General features: G+C 53.3%; 1 protein-coding gene across 1 annotated transcript in view; it reads left to right on the forward strand.

The window, feature by feature from the left end:
* Positions 1-19,555, forward strand: part of LOC116362166 (protein diaphanous homolog 3) — a gene marked incomplete at its 3' end in the record, with an annotated part of 145,025 nt that overhangs the window by 28,863 nt on the left and 96,607 nt on the right.

Below are 19,555 nucleotides of genomic sequence, written 5' to 3' on the forward strand. Positions count from 1 at the left end.
CTGATCTGGTTAGAATCCCTCTCTCTCTCCTCCTCTCTGATCTGGTTAGAATCCCTCTCTCTCTCCTCCTCTCTGATCTGGTTAGAATCCCTCTCTCTCTCTCCTCTCTCTGATCTGGTTAGAATCCCTCTCCCTCTCTCCTCTCTGATCTGGTTAGAATCCCCCTCTCTCTCCTCCTCTCTGATCTGGTTAGAATCCCTCTCTCCTCCTCTCTGATCTGGTTAGAATCACTCTCTCTCTCCTCTCTGATCTGATTAGAATCCCTCTCTCTCTCTCTCTCCTCTGATCTGGTTAGAATCCCTCTCTCTCTCTCTGATCTGGTTAGAATCCCTCTCTCTCTGATCTGGTTAGAATCCCTCTCTCTCTCTCTGATCTGGTTAGAATCCATCTCTCTCTCCTCCTCTCTGATCTGGTTAGAATCCCTCTCTCTCTCCTCCTCTCTGATCTGGTTAGAATCCCTCTCTCTCCTCCTCTCTGATCTGGTTAGAATCCCTCTCTCTCTCCTCTCTGATCTGGTTAGAATCCCTCTCTCTCTCCTCTCTGATCTGGTTAGAATCCCTCTCTCTCCTCTCTGATCTGGTTAGAATCCCTCTCTCCTCCTCTCTGATCTGGTTAGAATCCCTCTCTCTCCTCTCTGATCTGGTTAGAATCCATCTATCTCTCCTCCTCTCTGATCTGGTTAGAATCCATCTCTCTCTCCTCCTCTCTGATCTGGTTAGAATCTCTCTCTCTCTCTGATCTGGTTAGAATCCCTCTCTCCTCCTCTCTGATCTGGTTAGAATCCCTCTCTCTCTCCTCTCTGATCTGGTTAGAATCCATCTCTCTCTCCTCCTCTCTGATCTGGTTAGAATCCATCTCTCTCTCCTCTCTGATCTGATTAGAATCCCTCTCTCTCTCTCCTCCTCTGATCTGGTTAGAATCCCTCTCTCTCTCTCTGATCTGGTTAGAATCCCTCTCTCTCCTCCTCTCTGATCTGGTTAGAATCCCTCTCTCTCTCCTCTCTGATCTGGTTAGAATCCCTCTCTCTCTCCTCTCTGATCTGGTTAGAATCCCTCTCTCTCTCCTCTCTGATCTGGTTAGAATCCCTCTCTCCTCCTCTCTGATCTGGTTAGAATCCCTCTCTCTCTCCTCTCTGATCTGGTTAGAATCCATCTCTCTCTCCTCCTCTCTGATCTGGTTAGAATCCATCTCTCTCTCCTCCTCTCTGATCTGGTTAGAATCCCTCTCTCTCTCTGATCTGGTTAGAATCCCTCTCTCCTCCTCTCTGATCTGGTTAGAATCCCTCTCTCTCTCCTCCTCTGATCTGGTTAGAATCCATCTCTCTCTCCTCCTCTCTGATCTGGTTAGAATCCCTCTCTCTCTCCTCCTCTCTGATCTGGTTAGAATCCCTCTCTCTCTCCTCCTCTGATCTGGTTAGAATCCCTCTCTCCTCCTCTCTGATCTGGTTAGAATCCCTCTCTCTCTCCTCCTCTGATCTGGTTAGAATCCATCTCTCTCTCCTCCTCTCTGATCTGGTTAGAATCCCTCTCTCTCCTCCTCCTCTCTGATCTGGTTAGAATCCCTCTCTCTCTCCTCCTCTGATCTGGTTAGAATCCCTCTCTCCTCCTCTCTGATCTGGTTAGAATCCCTCTCTCTCTCCTCTCTCTGATCTGGTTAGAATCTCTCTCTCCTCTCTGATCTGGTTAGAATCCCCCTCTCTCTCCTCCTCTCTGATCTGGTTAGAATCCCTCTCTCCTCCTCTCTGATCTGGTTAGAATCCCTCTCTCTCCTCTCTGATCTGGTTAGAATCCATCTATCTCTCCTCCTCTCTGATCTGGTTAGAATCCATCTCTCTCTCCTCCTCTCTGATCTGGTTAGAATCTCTCTCTCTCTCTGATCTGGTTAGAATCCCTCTCTCCTCCTCTCTGATCTGGTTAGAATCCCTCTCTCTCTCCTCTCTGATCTGGTTAGAATCCATCTCTCTCTCCTCCTCTCTGATCTGGTTAGAATCCATCTCTCTCTCCTCTCTGATCTGATTAGAATCCCTCTCTCTCTCTCCTCCTCTGATCTGGTTAGAATCCCTCTCTCTCTCTCTGATCTGGTTAGAATCCCTCTCTCTCCTCCTCTCTGATCTGGTTAGAATCCCTCTCTCTCTCCTCTCTGATCTGGTTAGAATCCCTCTCTCTCTCCTCTCTGATCTGGTTAGAATCCCTCTCTCTCTCCTCTCTGATCTGGTTAGAATCCCTCTCTCCTCCTCTCTGATCTGGTTAGAATCCCTCTCTCTCTCCTCTCTGATCTGGTTAGAATCCATCTCTCTCTCCTCCTCTCTGATCTGGTTAGAATCCATCTCTCTCTCCTCCTCTCTGATCTGGTTAGAATCCCTCTCTCCTCCTCTCTGATCTGGTTAGAATCCCTCTCTCCTCCTCTCTGATCTGGTTAGAATCCCTCTCTCTCTCCTCCTCTGATCTGGTTAGAATCCATCTCTCTCTCCTCCTCTCTGATCTGGTTAGAATCCCTCTCTCTCTCCTCCTCTCTGATCTGGTTAGAATCCCTCTCTCTCTCCTCCTCTGATCTGGTTAGAATCCCTCTCTCCTCCTCTCTGATCTGGTTAGAATCCCTCTCTCTCTCCTCCTCTGATCTGGTTAGAATCCATCTCTCTCTCCTCCTCTCTGATCTGGTTAGAATCCCTCTCTCTCTCATCCTCTCTGATCTGGTTAGAATCCCTCTCTCTCTCCTCCTCTGATCTGGTTAGAATCCCTCTCTCCTCCTCTCTGATCTGGTTAGAATCCCTCTCTCTCTCCTCTCTCTGATCTGGTTAGAATCCCTCTCTCCTCTCTGATCTGGTTAGAATCCCCCTCTCTCTCCTCCTCTCTGATCTGGTTAGAATCCCTCTCTCCTCCTCTCTGATCTGGTTAGAATCCCTCTCTCTCTCCTCTCTGATCTGATTAGAATCCCTCTCTCTCTCTCCTCCTCTGATCTGGTTAGAATCCCTCTCTCTCTCTCTGATCTGGTTAGAATCCCTCTCTCCTCCTCTCTGATCTGGTTAGAATCCCTCTCTCTCCTCCTCTCTGATCTGGTTAGAATCCCTCTCTCTCTCCTCTCTGATCTGGTTAGAATCCCTCTCTCTCTCCTCTCTGATCTGGTTAGAATCCCTCTCTCTCTCCTCTCTGATCTGGTTAGAATCCCTCTCTCTCTCCTCTCTGATCTGGTTAGAATCCCTCTCTCCTCCTCTCTGATCTGGTTAGAATCCCTCTCTCTCTCCTCTCTGATCTGGTTAGAATCCATCTCTCTCTCCTCCTCTCTGATCTGGTTAGAATCCATCTCTCTCCTCCTCCTCTCTGATCTGGTTAGAATCCCTCTCTCTCTCTGATCTGGTTAGAATCCCTCTCTCCTCCTCTCTGATCTGGTTAGAATCCCTCTCTCTCTCCTCCTCTGATCTGGTTAGAATCCATCTCTCTCTCCTCCTCTCTGATCTGGTTAGAATCCCTCTCTCTCTCCACCTCTCTGATCTGGTTAGAATCCCTCTCTCTCTCCTCCTCTGATCTGGTTAGAATCCCTCTCTCCTCCTCTCTGATCTGGTTAGAATCCCTCTCTCTCTCTCCTCCTCTGATCTGGTTAGAATCCATCTCTCTCTCCTCCTCTCTGATCTGGTTAGAATCCCTCTCTCTCTCCTCCTCTCTGATCTGGTTAGAATCCCTCTCTCTCTCCTCCTCTGATCTGGTTAGAAATCCCTCTCTCCTCCTCTGATCTGGTTAGAATCCCTCTCTCCTCCTCTCTGATCTGGTTAGAATCCCTCTCTCTCTCTCCTCCTCTCTGATCTGGTTAGAATCCCTCTCTCTCCTCCTCTGATCTGGTTAGAATCCCTCTCTCCTCCTCTCTGATCTGGTTAGAATCCCTCTCTCTCTCCTCCTCTGATCTGGTTAGAATCCATCTCTCTCTCCTCCTCTCTGATCTGGTTAGAATCCCTCTCTCTCTCCTCCTCTCTGATCTGGTTAGAATCCCTCTCTCTCTCCTCCTCTGATCTGGTTAGAATCCCTCTCTCCCTCCTCTCTGATCTGGTTAGAATCCCTCTCTCTCTCTCCTCTCTGATCTGGTTAGAATCCCTCTCTCTCTCCTCCTCTGATCTGGTTAGAATCCCTCTCTCTCTCTCTCCTCTCTGATCTGGTTAGAATCCCTCTCTCTCTCCTCCTCTCTGATCTGGTTAGAATCCCTCTCTCTCTCCTCCTCTGATCTGGTTAGAATCCCTCTCTCCTCCTCTCTGATCTGGTTAGAATCCCTCTCTCTCTCCTCTCTCTGATCTGGTTAGAATCCCTCTCTCCTCTCTGATCTGGTTAGAATCCCCCTCTCTCTCCTCCTCTCTGATCTGGTTAGAATCCCTCTCTCTCTCTCTGATCTGGTTAGAATCCCTCTCTCCTCCTCTCTGATCTGGTTAGAATCCCTCTCTCTCCTCCTCTCTGATCTGGTTAGAATCCCTCTCTCTCTCCTCTCTGATCTGGTTAGAATCCCTCTCTCTCTCCTCTCTGATCTGGTTAGAATCCCTCTCTCTCTCCTCTCTGATCTGGTTAGAATCCCTCTCTCCTCCTCTCTGATCTGGTTAGAATCCCTCTCTCTCTCCTCTCTGATCTGGTTAGAATCCATCTCTCTCTCCTCCTCTCTGATCTGGTTAGAATCCATCTCTCTCTCCTCCTCTCTGATCTGGTTAGAATCCCTCTCTCTCTCTGATCTGGTTAGAATCCCTCTCTCCTCCTCTCTGATCTGGTTAGAATCCCTCTCTCTCTCCTCCTCTGATCTGGTTAGAATCCATCTCTCTCTCCTCCTCTCTGATCTGGTTAGAATCCCTCTCTCTCTCCTCCTCTCTGATCTGGTTAGAATCCCTCTCTCTCTCCTCCTCTGATCTGGTTAGAATCCCTCTCTCCTCCTCTCTGATCTGGTTAGAATCCCTCTCTCTCTCTCCTCCTCTGATCTGGTTAGAATCCATCTCTCTCTCCTCCTCTCTGATCTGGTTAGAATCCCTCTCTCTCTCCTCCTCTCTGATCTGGTTAGAATCCCTCTCTCTCTCCTCCTCTGATCTGGTTAGAATCCCTCTCTCCTCCTCTGATCTGGTTAGAATCCTTCTCTCCTCCTCTCTGATCTGGTTAGAATCCTCTCTCTCTCTCTCCTCCTCTCTGATCTGGTTAGAATCCCTCTCTCTCTCCTCCTCTGATCTGGTTAGAATCCCTCTCTCCTCCTCTCTGATCTGGTTAGAATCCCTCTCTCTCTCCTCCTCTGATCTGGTTAGAATCCTTCTCTCCTCCTCTCTGATCTGGTTAGAATCCCTCTCTCTCTCTCCTCCTCTCTGATCTGGTTAGAATCCCTCTCTCTCTCCTCCTCTGATCTGGTTAGAATCCCTCTCTCCTCCTCTCTGATCTGGTTAGAATCCCTCTCTCTCTCCTCCTCTGATCTGGTTAGAATCCATCTCTCTCTCCTCCTCTCTGATCTGGTTAGAATCCCTCTCTCTCTCCTCCTCTCTGATCTGGTTAGAATCCCTCTCTCTCTCCTCCTCTGATCTGGTTAGAATCCCTCTCTCCTCCTCTCTGATCTGGTTAGAATCCCTCTCTCTCTCTCCTCCTCTGATCTGGTTAGAATCCATCTCTCTCTCCTCCTCTCTGATCTGGTTAGAATCCCTCTCTCTCTCCTCCTCTCTGATCTGGTTAGAATCCCTCTCTCTCTCCTCCTCTGATCTGGTTAGAATCCATCTCTCTCTCCTCCTCTCTGATCTGGTTAGAATCCCTCTCTCTCTCTCCTCTCTGATCTGGTTAGAATCCCTCTCTCTCTCCTCCTCTGATCTGGTTAGAATCCCTCTCTCTCTCTCCTCCTCTCTGATCTGGTTAGAATCCCTCTCTCCTCCTCTCTGATCTGGTTAGAATCCCTCTCTCCTTCTCTCTGATCTGGTTAGAATCCCTCTCTCCTCCTCTCTGATCTGGTTAGAATCCCTCTCTCTCTCCTCCTCTGATCTGGTTAGAATCCCTCTCTCTCTCCTCCTCTGATCTGGTTAGAATCCATCTCTCCTCCTCTGATCTGGTTAGAAGCCCTCTCTCTCTCTCATCTCCAGCATATGATCTATATCAGTAGGCGTTGCAGCTTGAAGATCAATTCCCTTTGTAGTTGTGTGTAGTTTCCCTCGAAGCTCATCACTTGTAAATTCCAGCCTCTATACCCATCTGTATAGCTGTTAAACCCCCTATAACCTCCCTGTGTGTGGAAGAGGCCCTACTTTGCAGTTATGTTGTTGTGGGCTATGTAATTTTATATACACACACACACACACACACACACTGGGGAGAACAAGTATTTGATACACTGCAGGTTTTCCTTACAAAGCATGTAGAGGTCTGTAATTTTTATCATAGGTACACTTCAACTGTGAGAGACGGAATCTAAAACAAAAATCCTGAAAATCACATTGTATGATTTTTAAGGAATTAATTTGCATTTTATTGCATGACATAAGTATTTGATACATCAGAAAAGCAGAACTTAATATTTGGTACAGAAACCTTTGTTTGCAATTACAGAGATCATACGTTTCCTGTAGTTCTTGACCAAGTTTGCACACACTGCAGCAGGGATTTTGGCCCACTCCTCCATACAGACCTTCTCCAGATCCTTCAGGTTTCGGGGCTGTCGCTGGGCAATACGGACTTTCAGCTCCCTCCAAATATTTTCTATTGGGTTCAGGACTGGAGACTGGCTAGGCCACTCCAGGACCTTGAGATGCTTCTTACGGAGCCACTCTTTATTTGCCCTGGCTGGGTGTTTCTGGTCGTTGTCATGCTGGAAGACCCAGCTTCAATGCTCTTACTTAGGGAAGGAGGTTGTTGGCCAAGATCTCGCGATACATGGCCCCATCCATCCTCCCCTCAATTCGGTGCAGTCGTCCTGTCCCCTTTGCAGAAAAGCATCCCCAAAGAATGATGTTTCCACCTCCATGCTTCACGGTTGGGATGGTGTTCTTGGGGTTGTACTCATCCTTCTTCCTCCAAACACGGCGATTGAAAAGCTCTATTTTTGTCTCATCAGACCACATTACCTTCTCCCATTCTTCCTCTGGATCATCCAGATGGATGGTCATTGTCACACTTCAGACGGGCCTGGACATGCGCTGGCTTGAGCAGGGGGACCTTGCGTGCGCTGCAGGATTTTATTCCATGACGGCGTAGTGTGTTACTAATGGTTTTCTTTGAGACTGTGGTCCCAGCTCTCTTCAGGTCATTGACCAGGTCCTGCCGTGTTGTTCTGGGCTGATCCCTCACCTTCCTCACGGATCCTGGCCAGTAGAGTACTAGACTGATGGATCCTGGACAGTAGAACACTAGACTGAGGGATCCTGGCCAGTAGAACACTAGACTGATGGATCCTGGCCAGTAGAACACTAGACTGATGGATCCTGGCCAGTAGAACACTAGACTGATGGATCCTGGCCAGTAGAACACTAGACTGATGGATCCTGGGCAGTAGAACACTAGACTGATGGATCCTGGCCAGTAGAACACTAGACTGATGGATCCTGGCCAGTAGAACACTAGACTGATTGATCCTGGCCAGTAGAACACTAGACTGATGGATCCTGGGCAGTAGAACACTAGACTGATGGATCCTGGCCAGTAGAACACTAGACTGATGGATCCTGGCCAGTAGAACACTAGACTGACGGATCCTGGCCTGTAGAACATTAGACTGACAAATCCTGGCCTGTAGAACATTAGACTGACGGATCCTGGCCTGTAGAACACTAGACTGATGGATCCTGGCCAGTAGAACACTAGACTGATGGATTGGAGGCTCACCTCTCATGTCTCAGACTGATGGATGAGCACACACACTCTGACTCTCTCTCTCTCACACACACACACACACACACACACACACACACACACACACACACACACACACACACACACACACACACACACACACACACACACACACACACACTCTGACTCACACACACACACTCTGACTCACACACACACACTCTGACTCTCTCACACACACACACACACACACACACACACACACACACACACACACACACACACACACACACTCTGACTCTCTCACACACACACACTCTCAATCTGATAGATGAGCCAATCCACTCCACCGCATCTGGAAACTACACGCTTAATTGGCCCTGCTTTCGTCGTCGTGGGCGACGGGGGAGAGCGGTCTCATCGAGGGTGATCACCTCCGGTAACGTAACCCGCTGTTTCCACGGTGACCAGGCATGAGGCGACGAGACACAAACGGAGACGGATACGGTCGTTTGCGGAGGGAGAGAGGAGGAGGGAGAGAGGAGGAGGGGGGGAGAGAGGAGGAGGGAGGGATGGAGGAGGAGGGAGGGAGGGAGAGAGAGAGGAGGAGGGAGGAGAGGAGGAGGGAGGAGGGGAGAGAGGAGGAGGGGAGGGAGGAGGGGAGAGAGGAGGAGGGAGGAGGGGAGAGAGGAGGAGGGAGGAGGGGAGAGAGGAGGAGGAGAGAGGGAGGAGGAGAGAGGGAGAGAGGGAGGAGGAGAGAGGGAGAGAGAGAGAGGAGGAAGGGAGGGAGGGAGGAGGAGAGAGGGAGAGAGAGAGAGAGAGAGAGAGGAGGAAGGGAGGGAGAGAGAGAGAGAGAGAGGAGGAGAGAGAGAGAGAGAGAGGATATGTCACACCTGGCAGGGTTTCATCCTGTACAATCTGTTAATAATCACATCACAACACAACGTAGCACCGGGATCAGGGGAGACGGGAATCAAATCAACACTTTATTGGTTACTACACAGATCTGCAGATGTTATCGCAGGTGCAGTGGAATGGATGTTTCCAGATCCATCAGTAAACGGCCAACCAAACAATACAGACCTTATAGATGGTGAGTCATGACTAGAATACACTGAGTCGACAAAACATTAGGAACACCATGGACTCTACATTGTGTTGAAAGCGTTCCCCAGGGAAGCTCCACAGTTGTCCAAGTTGGCTGGAAGTCCTTTGGTTGGTGGATCATTCTTGATACACAGGAAACTGTTGAGCGTGGAAAAAAACCCAGCAGCGTTGCAGTTCTTGAAACACTCAAACCGGTGCACCTGGCCCCTATTACCATACCCCATTCAAAGGTACTTGAATCATTAGGCTCAATCACCCTCTGAATGGCACACATACGCTGACAGACGGGGAGAGAGGGAGAGAGACACAGGGAGAGAGACACAGGGAGAGAGACACAGGGAGAGAGACACAGGGAGAGAGACACAGGGAGAGAGACACAGGGAGAGAGACACAGGGAGAGAGACACAGGGAGAGAGACACAGGGAGAGAGACACAGGGAGAGAGACACAGGGAGAGAGACACAGGGAGAGAGACACAGGGAGAGAGACACAGGGAGAGAGACACAGGGAGAGAGACACAGAGGGAGAGAGACCAGTAGACATCCACTGTTTCAGACCAGTAGACCAGTAGACATCCACTGTTTCAGACCAGTAGACCAGTAGATATCCACTGTTTCAGACCAGTAGACCAGTAGATATCCACTGTTTCAGACCAGTAGATATCCACTGTTTCAAACCACAAGACCATGGCCAGAACTTACCCATGATGCTTCACAACGAGAGGGAATAGGGTGTCAACTTCCTCTGGGGAGAACTCTGCAGGGTGTCAACTTCCTCTGGGGAGAACCCTGCAGGGTGTCAACTTCCTCTGGGGAGAACCCTGCAGGGTGTCAACTTCCTCTGGGGAGAACCCTGTAGGGTGTCAACTTCCTCTGGGGAGAACTCTGCAGGGTGTCAACTTCCTCTGGGGAGAACTCTGCAGGGTGTCAACTTCCTCTGGGGAGAACCCTGCAGGGTGTCAACTTCCTCTGGGGAGAACCCTGCAGGGTGTCAACTTCCTCTGGGGAGAACCCTGCAGGGTATCAACTTCCTCTGGGGAGAACCCTGCAGGGTGTCAACTTCCTCTGGGGAGAACCCTGTAGGGTGTCAACTTCCTCTGGGGAGAACCCTGTAGGGTGTCAACTTCCTCTGGGGAGAACCCTGTAGGGTGTCAACTTCCTCTGGGGAGAACCCTGCAGGGTGTCAACTTCCTCTGGGGAGAAACCCTGCGGGGTATCAACTTCCTCTGGGGAGAACCCTGCAGGGTGTCAACTTCCTCTGGGGAGAACCCTGTAGGGTGTCAACTTCCTCTGGGGAGAACCCTGTAGGGTGTCAACTTCCTCTGGGGAGAACCCTGTAGGGTGTCAACTTCCTCTGGGGAGAACCCAGTTCTCACAGTTCGTTTCCTCTAAATAACAAAGATCATGACAGAGGAAGTGTTTTAAAACACGTTGAGGTTAATCTGGGGGCGTGGCAGAGCGTTGAAGCTGAGACCTTAGTATTTCAACAGTGGAGAGGGGGCCGTGTCTGGCAAGCTCATTTCCTCCTCACCTCCTTTCCTCACCTTCTCCTTTCCTCACCCTCTCCTTTCCTCCACCTCCTCCTTTCCTCACCTCCTCCTTTCCTCCTCACCCTCTCCTTTCCTCACCTCCTCCTTTCCTCCTCACCCTCTCCTTTCCTCACCTCCTCCTCTCCTTTCCTCACCTCCTCCTTTCCTCACCCTCTCCTTTCCTCACCTCCTCCTTTCCTCACCTCCTCCCTTCCTCCTCACCCTCTCCTTTCCTCACCTCCTCCTCTCATTTCCTCACCTCCTCCTTTCCTCACCTCCTCCTTTCCTTACCTCCTCCTTTCCTCACCTCCTCCTTTCCTCACCTCCTCCTTTCCTCACCTTCTCCTTTCCTCACCTCCTTTCCTCACCTCCTCCTTTCCTCACCTTCTCCTTTCCTCACCTTCTCCTTTCCTCCTCACCTCCTCCTTTCCTTACCTCCTCCTTTCCTCACCTCCTCCTTTCCTCACCTCCTCCTTTCCTCCTCACCTTCTCCTTTCCTCCTCACCTTCTCCTTTCCTCACCTCCTCCTTTCCACCTCACCTTCTCCTTTCCTCACCTGCTCCTTTCCTCACCTCCTTTCATCTCCTCCTCCTCTCCTCACCTCCTCCTTTCATCTCCTCCTCCTCTCCTCACCTCCTCCTTTCCTCACCTCCTCCTTTCCTCACCTGCTCCTTTCCTCACCTTCTCACCTCCTCATTTCATCTCCTCCTCCTTTCCTCACCTTCTCCTGTCCTCACCCTCTCCTTTCCTCACCTGCTCCTTTCCTCACCTCCTGCTCACCTCCTCCTTTCCTCACCTTCTCCTTTCCTCACCCTCTCCTTTCCTCACCTCCTCCTTTCCTCACCTCCTCCTTTCCTCCTCACCCTCTCCTTTCCTCACCTCCTCCTCTCCTTTCCTCACCTCCTCCTTTCCTCACCTTCTCCTTTCCTCACCCTCTCCTTTCCTCACCTCCTCCTTTCCTCACCTCCTCCTTTCCTCCTCACCCTCTCCTTTCCTCACCTCCTCCTCTCATTTCCTCACCTCCTCCTTTCCTCACCTCCTCCTTTCCTTACCTCCTCCTTTCCTCACCTCCTCCTTTCCTCACCTCCTCCTTTCCTCACCTTCTCCTTTCCTCACCTTCTCCTTTCCTCACCTTCTCCTTTCCTCCTCACCTCCTCCTTTCCTTACCTCCTCCTTTCCTCACCTCCTCCTTTCCTCCTCACCTTCTCCTTTCCTCACCTTCTCCTTTCCTCCTCACCTTCTCCTTTCCTCACCTCCTCCTTTCCACCTCACCTTCTCCTTTCCTCACCTGCTCCTTTCCTCACCTCCTTTCATCTCCTCCTCCTCTCCTCACCTCCTCCTTTCATCTCCTCCTCCTCTCCTCACCTCCTCCTTTCCTCACCTCCTCCTTTCCTCAACTGCTCCTTTCCTCACCTTCTCACCTCCTCATTTCATCTCCTCCTCCTGTCCTCACCTTCTCCTGTCCTCACCCTCTCCTTTCCTCACCTGCTCCTTTCCTCACCTCCTCCTCACCTCCTCCTTTCCTCACCTCCTCCTCACCTCCTCCTTTCCTCACCTCCTCCTTTCCTCACCTGCTCCTTTCCTCACCTTCTCACCTCCTCATTTCATCTCCTCCTCCTTTCCTCACCTTCTCCTGTCCTCACCCTCTCCTTTCCTCACCTGCTCCTTTCCTCACCTCCTGCTCACCTCCTCCTTTCCTCACCTTCTCCTTTCCTCACCCTCTCCTTTCCTCACCTCCTCCTTTCCTCACCTCCTCCTTTCCTCCTCACCCTCTCCTTTCCTCACCTCCTCCTCTCCTTTCCTCACCTCCTCCTTTCCTCACCTTCTCCTTTCCTCACCCTCTCCTTTCCTCACCTCCTCCTTTCCTCACCTCCTCCTTTCCTCCTCACCCTCTCCTTTCCTCACCTCCTCCTCTCATTTCCTCACCTCCTCCTTTCCTCACCTCCTCCTTTCCTTACCTCCTCCTTTCCTCACCTCCTCCTTTCCTCACCTCCTCCTTTCCTCACCTTCTCCTTTCCTCACCTTCTCCTTTCCTCACCTCCTCCTTTCCTCACCTTCTCCTTTCCTCACCTCCTCCTTTCCTCCTCACCTCCTCCTTTCCTTACCTCCTCCTTTCCTCACCTCCTCCTTTCCTCCTCACCTTCTCCTTTCCTCACCTTCTCCTTTCCTCCTCACCTTCTCCTTTCCTCACCTCCTCCTTTCCACCTCACCTTCTCCTTTCCTCACCTGCTCCTTTCCTCACCTCCTTTCATCTCCTCCTCCTCTCCTCACCTCCTCCTTTCATCTCCTCCTCCTCTCCTCACCTCCTCCTTTCCTCAACTCCTCCTTTCCTCACCTTCTCCTGTCCTCACCCTCTCCTTTCCTCACCTGCTCCTTTCCTCACCTCCTCCTCACCTCCTCCTTTCCTCACCTTCTCCTTTCCTCACCTCCTCCTCACCTCCTCCTTTCCTCACCTGCTCCTTTCCTCACCTCCTCCTTTCCTCCTCACCTCCTCCTCACCTCCTCCTTTCCTCACCTCCTTTCCTCACCACCTCCTCACCTCCTCCTTTCCTCACCTCCTCCTTTCCTCACCTGCTCCTTTCCTCACCTCCTCCTTTCCTTCTCACCACCTCCTTTCCTCACCTCCTCCTTTCCTCCTCACCACCTCCTTTCCTCCTCACCACCTCCTTTCCTAACTTTCTCCTCTCCTCTCCTCTCCTCTCCTCTCCTCTCCTCTCCTCTCCTCAGTGCTTTAGAGACAGGACTCAGGTCCTATAGCAGATAAATCAGGTGTAAGCATGGCAATCTGAGGCAACATGTTGAAGGCCCTGGTTTAGAGAGATCAGAGAGAGGGATTGGAGGAGTTTCCCTTTGTTCCTCCCTCCTCTCATCAGATCCAGAGAGAGAGAGAGAGGGGTTCAGGGCTGTAAAGAGTCTGAGGGGAGTTGATGGCGCGGGGTTGAAAGGAGTAAGATGCTGTTCCCTCCCTCCCTCCCTCCCTCCCTCCCTCCCTCCCTCCCTCCCTCCCTCCCTCCCTCCCTCCCTCCCTCCCTCCCTCCCTCCCTCCCTCCCTCCCTCCCTCCCTCCCTCCCTCCCATCTCACCCACCCTCCCACAACCTCCCTCCCTCCCTCCCTCCCTCCCTCCCTCCCTCCCTCCCATCTCACCCTCCCACAATCTCCCTCCCTCTCTTCCTCTCTTCCTCTCCTCTCCTCTCCTCTCCTCTCCTCTCCTCTCCTCTCCTCTCCTCTCCTCTCCTCTCCTCTCCTCTCCTCTCCTCCCTCTCCACGTCAGAGGAGAAGTGTTACTTTAGTGTGTATCCTTCTGAAGCACACGGCTCAGCCCTTCTAGCCAGCAGGGTTAGAAGCCTTTGATGTGCAGGAGTCCTGCTGAAAGACTGCTCTGATACACACTAAGTGACCTCTGTAGAAACTCCCTCTCCCCCTTTTCCACTCTCTTCTCTGGGGTCGTCGTGACACTCTCTCTCTCTCTCTGATGTCCCTGGGCTCTTTGGCGGTGTGTTCAATAGTAATGGATATCAGGTTGTGTTAAGATGGCGCACACTCAGACACACACACACACACACACACACACACACCCCCGTCAACACCTTTGATGGGTTAGAGAGTTTACCAGTCATCTCTGATGTACTGGGTTTAGCGCATAAGTGTTAAGGAGGGAGGGGATGGGGGATGAATGGAGGGAGGGAGGGATGGGGGATGAATGGAGGGAGGGAGGAATGTAAAGTAGCACTAGAAAAGGCTGGTTATTTACCGACTGCATCAGACCAGTAGAACAGGTCAGTAAATGGTTATTTACAGACTGTATCAGACCAGTAGAACAGGTCAGTAAGTGGTTATTTACAGACTGTATCAGACCAGTAGAACAGGTCAGTAAGTGGTTATTTACAGACTGTATCAGACCAGTAGAACAGGTCAGTAAGTGGTTATTTACAGACTGTATCAGACCAGTAGAACAGGTCAGTAAGTGGTTATTTACCGACTGCATCAGACCAGTAGAACAGGTCAGTAAGTGGTTATTTACCGACTGCATCAGACCAGTAGAACAGGTCAGTAAGTGGTTATTTACAGACTGCATCAGACCAGTAGAACAGGTCAGTAAGTGGTTATTTACCGACTGTATCAGACCAGTAGAACAGGTCAGTAAGTGGTTATTTACAGACTGCATCAGACCAGTAGAACAGGTCAGTAAGTGGTTATTTACAGACTGTATCAGACCAGTAGAACAGGTCAGTAAGTGGTTATTTACAGACTGCATCAGACCAGTAGAACAGGTCAGTAAGTGGTTAGATGTGTTTTTTCTCCGTTCCCCGTCACTTCATACCCACAAGTTCTCCGCTAAACACAAAAATCAAGACGCTTCTCTGTCTTTCTGCGACCTCCGATAACGTCCGAGAGAACGTGACTACAAATGTCAGATCTTAGTCTTTTCATGGTGTGTGATCCTACAGGTCCACGATGTGTCAGATCTCAGTCTTTTCATGGTGTGTGGTCCTACAGGTCCACTATGTGTCAGACCAGTCTCCATAACTCTCCCTCCCTCCCTTCTCGTTCCCGAGGCCAGTGAGTCTCCATAATCATCCCTACCTCCCTTCTCGTTCCCAAGGTCAGTGAGTCTCCATAACTCTCCTTCCCTCTCTTCGCGTTCCCAAGGCCAGTGAGTCTCCGTAACTCTCCCTCCCTCCCTTCTCGTTCCCGAGGCCAGTGAGTCTCCATAACTCTCCCTCCCTCCCTTCTCGTTCCCAAGGCCAGTGAGTCTCCGTAACGCTCCCTCCCTCCCTTCTCGTTCCCGAGGCCAGTGAGTCTCCGTAACTCTCCCTCCCTCCCTTCTCGTTCCCGAGGCCAGTGAGTCTCCATAACTCTCCCTCCCTCCCTTCTCGTTCCCAAGGCCAGTGAGTCTCCGTAACGCTCCCTCCCTCCCTTCTCGTTCCCGAGGCCAGTGAGTCTCCGTAACTCTCACTCCCTCCCTTCTCGTTCCCGAGGCCAGTGAGTCTCCTTAACTCTCCCTCCCTCCCTTCTCGTTCCCGAGGCCAGTGAGTCTCCCTAACTCTCCCTCCCTCCCTTCTCTTTCCCGAGGCCAGTGAGTCTCCGTAACCCTCCCTTCTCGTTCCCGAGGCCAGTGAGTCTCCATAACTCTCCCTCCCTCCCTTCTCGTTCCCGAGGCCAGTGAGTCTCCATAACCCTCCCATCTCGTTCCCGAGGCCAGTGAGTCTCCGTAACCCTCCCATCTCGTTCCCGAGGCCAGTGAGTCTCCCTCCCTCCCTCCTCGTTCCCGAGGCCAGTGAGTCTCCCTCCCTCCCATCTCGTTCCCGAGGCCAGTGAGTCTCCCTCCCTCCCATCTCGTTCCCGAGGCCAGTGAGTCTCCGTAACCCTCCCATCTCGTTCCCGAGGCCAGTGAGTATCCATAACTCTCCCTCGTTCACGAGGCCAGTGAGTCTCCATCCCTCCCATCTCGTTCCCGAGGCCAGTGAGTCTCCCTCCCTCCCATCTCGTTCCCGAGGCCAGTGAGTCTCCGTAACCCTCCCTCCCTTCTCGTTCCTGAGGCCAGTGAGTCTCCGTAACCCTCCCATCTCGTTCCCGAGGCCAGTGAGTCTCCGTAACCCTCCCATCTCGTTCCCGAGGCCAGTGAGTCTCCGTAACCCTCCCATCTCGTTCCCGAGGCCAGTGAGTCTCCGTAACCCTCCCATCTCGTTCCCGAGGCCAGTGAGTCTCCCTCCTCCCATCTCGTTCCCGAGGCCAGTGAGTCTCCGTAACCCTCCCATCTCGTTCCCGAGGCCAGTGAGTCTCCGTAACCCTCCCATCTCGTTCCCGAGGCCAGTGAGTCTCCGTAACCCTCCCATCTCGTTCCCGAGGCCAGTGAGTCTCCGTAACCCTCCCATCTCGTTCCCGAGGCCAGTGAGTCTCCCTCCTCCCATCTCGTTCCCGAGGCCAGTGAGTCTCCGTAACCCTCCCATCTCGTTCCCGAGGCCAGTGAGTCTCCCTCCCTCCCATCTCGTTCCCAAGGCCAGTGAGTCTCCCTCCCTCCCATCTCGTTCCCGAAGCCAGTGAGTCTCCATAACTCTCCCTCCCTCCCATCTTGTTCCCGAGGCCAGTGAGTCTCCATAACTCTCCCTCCCTCCCATCTCGTTCCCGAGGCCAGTGAGTCTCCTCCCTCCCATCTCGTTCCCGAGGCCAATGAGTCTCCCTCCCGCCCATCTCGTTCCCGAGGCCAGTGAGTCTCCATAACTCTCCCTCCCTCCCTCCCTTCTCGTTCCCGAGGCCAGTGAGTCTCCATAACTCTCCCTCCCTCCCATCTCGTTCCCGAGGCCAGTGAGTCTCCATAACTCTCCCTCCCTCCCATCTCGTTCCCGAGGCCAGTGAGTCTCCCTCCCTCCCATCTCGTTCCCGAGGCCAGTGAGTCTCCATAACTCTCCCTCCCTCCCATCTCGTTCCCGAGGCCAGTGAGTCTCCCTCCCTCCCTTCTCGTTCCCGAGGCCAGTGAGTCTCCATAACTCTCCCTCCCTCCCTTCTCGTTCCCGAGGCCAGTGAGTCTCCCTCCCTCCCATCTCGTTCCCGAGGCCAGTGAGTCCCCCTCCCTCCCAACTCGTTCCCGAGGCCAGTGAGTCTCCATAACTCTCCCTCCCTCCCATCTCGTTCCCGAGGCCAGTGAGTCTCCCTCCCTCCCTTCACGTTCCCGAGGCCAGTGAGTCTCCATAACTCTCCCTCCCTCCCATCTCGTACCCGAGGCCAGTGAGTCTCCCTCCCTCCCATCTCGTTCCCGAGGCCAGTGAGTCTCCCTCCCTCCCATCTCGTTCCCGAGGCCAGTGAGTCTCCATAACTCTCCCTCCCTCCCTCCCTTCTCGTTCCCGAGGCCAGTGAGTCTCCATAACTCTCCCTCCCTCCCATCTCGTTCCCGAGGCCAGTGAGTCTCCATAACTCTCCCTCCCTCCCATCTCGTTCCGAGGCCAGTGAGTCTCCCTCCCTCCCATCTCGTTCCCGAGGCCAGTGAGTCTCCATAACTCTCCCTCCCTCCCATCTCGTTCCCGAGGCCAGTGAGTCTCCCTCCCTCCCTTCTCGTTCCCGAGGCCAGTGAGTCTCCATAACCCTCCCATCTCGTTCCCGAGGCCAGTGAGTCTCCGTAACCCTCCCATCTCGTTCCCGAGGCCAGTGAGTCTCCCTCCCTCCCTCCTCGTTCCCGAGGCCAGTGAGTCTCCCTCCCTCCCATCTCGTTCCCGAGGCCAGTGAGTCTCCCTCCCTCCCATCTCGTTCCCGAGGCCAGTGAGTCTCCGTAACCCTCCCATCTCGTTCCCGAGGCCAGTGAGTATCCATAACTCTCCCTCGTTCACGAGGCCAGTGAGTCTCCATCCCTCCCATCTCGTTCCCGAGGCCAGTGAGTCTCCCTCCCTCCCATCTCGTTCCCGAGGCCAGTGAGTCTCCGTAACCCTCCCTCCCTTCTCGTTCCTGAGGCCAGTGAGTCTCCGTAACCCTCCCATCTCGTTCCCGAGGCCAGTGAGTCTCCGTAACCCTCCCATCTCGTTCCCGAGGCCAGTGAGTCTCCGTAACCCTCCCATCTCGTTCCCGAGGCCAGTGAGTCTCCGTAACCCTCCCATCTCGTTCCCGAGGCCAGTGAGTCTCCCTCCTCCCATCTCGTTCCCGAGGCCAGTGAGTCTCCGTAACCCTCCCATCTCGTTCCCGAGGCCAGTGAGTCTCCGTAACCCTCCCATCTCGTTCCCGAGGCCAGTGAGTCTCCGTAACCCTCCCATCTCGTTCCCGAGGCCAGTGAGTCTCCGTAACCCTCCCATCTCGTTCCCGAGGCCAGTGAGTCTCCCTCCTCCCATCTCGTTCCCGAGGCCAGTGAGTCTCCGTAACCCTCCCATCTCGTTCCCGAGGCCAGTGAGTCTCCCTCCCTCCCATCTCGTTCCCAAGGCCAGTGAGTCTCCCTCCCTCCCATCTCGTTCCCGAAGCCAGTGAGTCTCCATAACTCTCCCTCCCTCCCATCTTGTTCCCGAGGCCAGTGAGTCTCCATAACTCTCCCTCCCTCCCATCTCGTTCCCGAGGCCAGTGAGTCTCCCTCCCTCCCATCTCGTTCCCGAGGCCAATGAGTCTCCCTCCCGCCCATCTCGTTCCCGAGGCCAGTGAGTCTCCATAACTCTCCCTCCCTCCCTCCCTTCTCGTTCCCGAGGCCAGTGAGTCTCCATAACTCTCCCTCCCTCCCATCTCGTTCCCGAGGCCAGTGAGTCTCCATAACTCTCCCTCCCTCCCATCTCGTTCCCGAGGCCAGTGAGTCTCCCTCCCTCCCATCTCGTTCCCGAGGCCAGTGAGTCTCCATAACTCTCCCTCCCTCCCATCTCGTTCCCGAGGCCAGTGAGTCTCCCTCCCTCCCTTCTCGTTCCCGAGGCCAGTGAGTCTCCATAACTCTCCCTCCCTCCCTTCTCGTTCCCGAGGCCAGTGAGTCTCCCTCCCTCCCATCTCGTTCCCGAGGCCAGTGAGTCCCCCTCCCTCCCAACTCGTTCCCGAGGCCAGTGAGTCTCCATAACTCTCCCTCCCTCCCATCTCGTTCCCGAGGCCAGTGAGTCTCCCTCCCTCCCTTCACGTTCCCGAGGCCAGTGAGTCTCCATAACTCTCCCTCCCTCCCATCTCGTACCCGAGGCCAGTGAGTCTCCCTCCCTCCCATCTCGTTCCCGAGGCCAGTGAGTCTCCCTCCCTCCCATCTCGTTCCCGAGGCCAGTGAGTCTCCATAACTCTCCCTCCCTCCCTCCCTTCTCGTTCCCGAGGCCAGTGAGTCTCCATAACTCTCCCTCCCTCCCATCTCGTTCCCGAGGCCAGTGAGTCTCCATAACTCTCCCTCCCTCCCATCTCGTTCCCGAGGCCAGTGAGTCTCCCTCCCTCCCATCTCGTTCCCGAGGCCAGTGAGTCTCCATAACTCTCCCTCCCTCCCATCTCGTTCCCGAGGCCAGTGAGTCTCCCTCCCTCCCTTCTCGTTCCCGAGGCCAGTGAGTCTCCCTCCCTCCCAACTCGTTCCCGAGGCCAGTGAGTCTCCATAACTCTCCCTCCCTCCCATCTCGTTCCCGAGGCCAGTGAGTCTCCCTCCCTCCCTTCTCGTTCCCGAGGCCAGTGAGTCTCCATAACTCTCCCTCCCTCCCATCTCGTTCCCGAGGCCAGTGAGTCTCCC

Source organism: Oncorhynchus kisutch, unplaced genomic scaffold (genome assembly GCF_002021735.2).
Source record: "Oncorhynchus kisutch isolate 150728-3 unplaced genomic scaffold, Okis_V2 scaffold802, whole genome shotgun sequence".
NCBI lineage: Eukaryota > Metazoa > Chordata > Actinopteri > Salmoniformes > Salmonidae > Oncorhynchus > Oncorhynchus kisutch.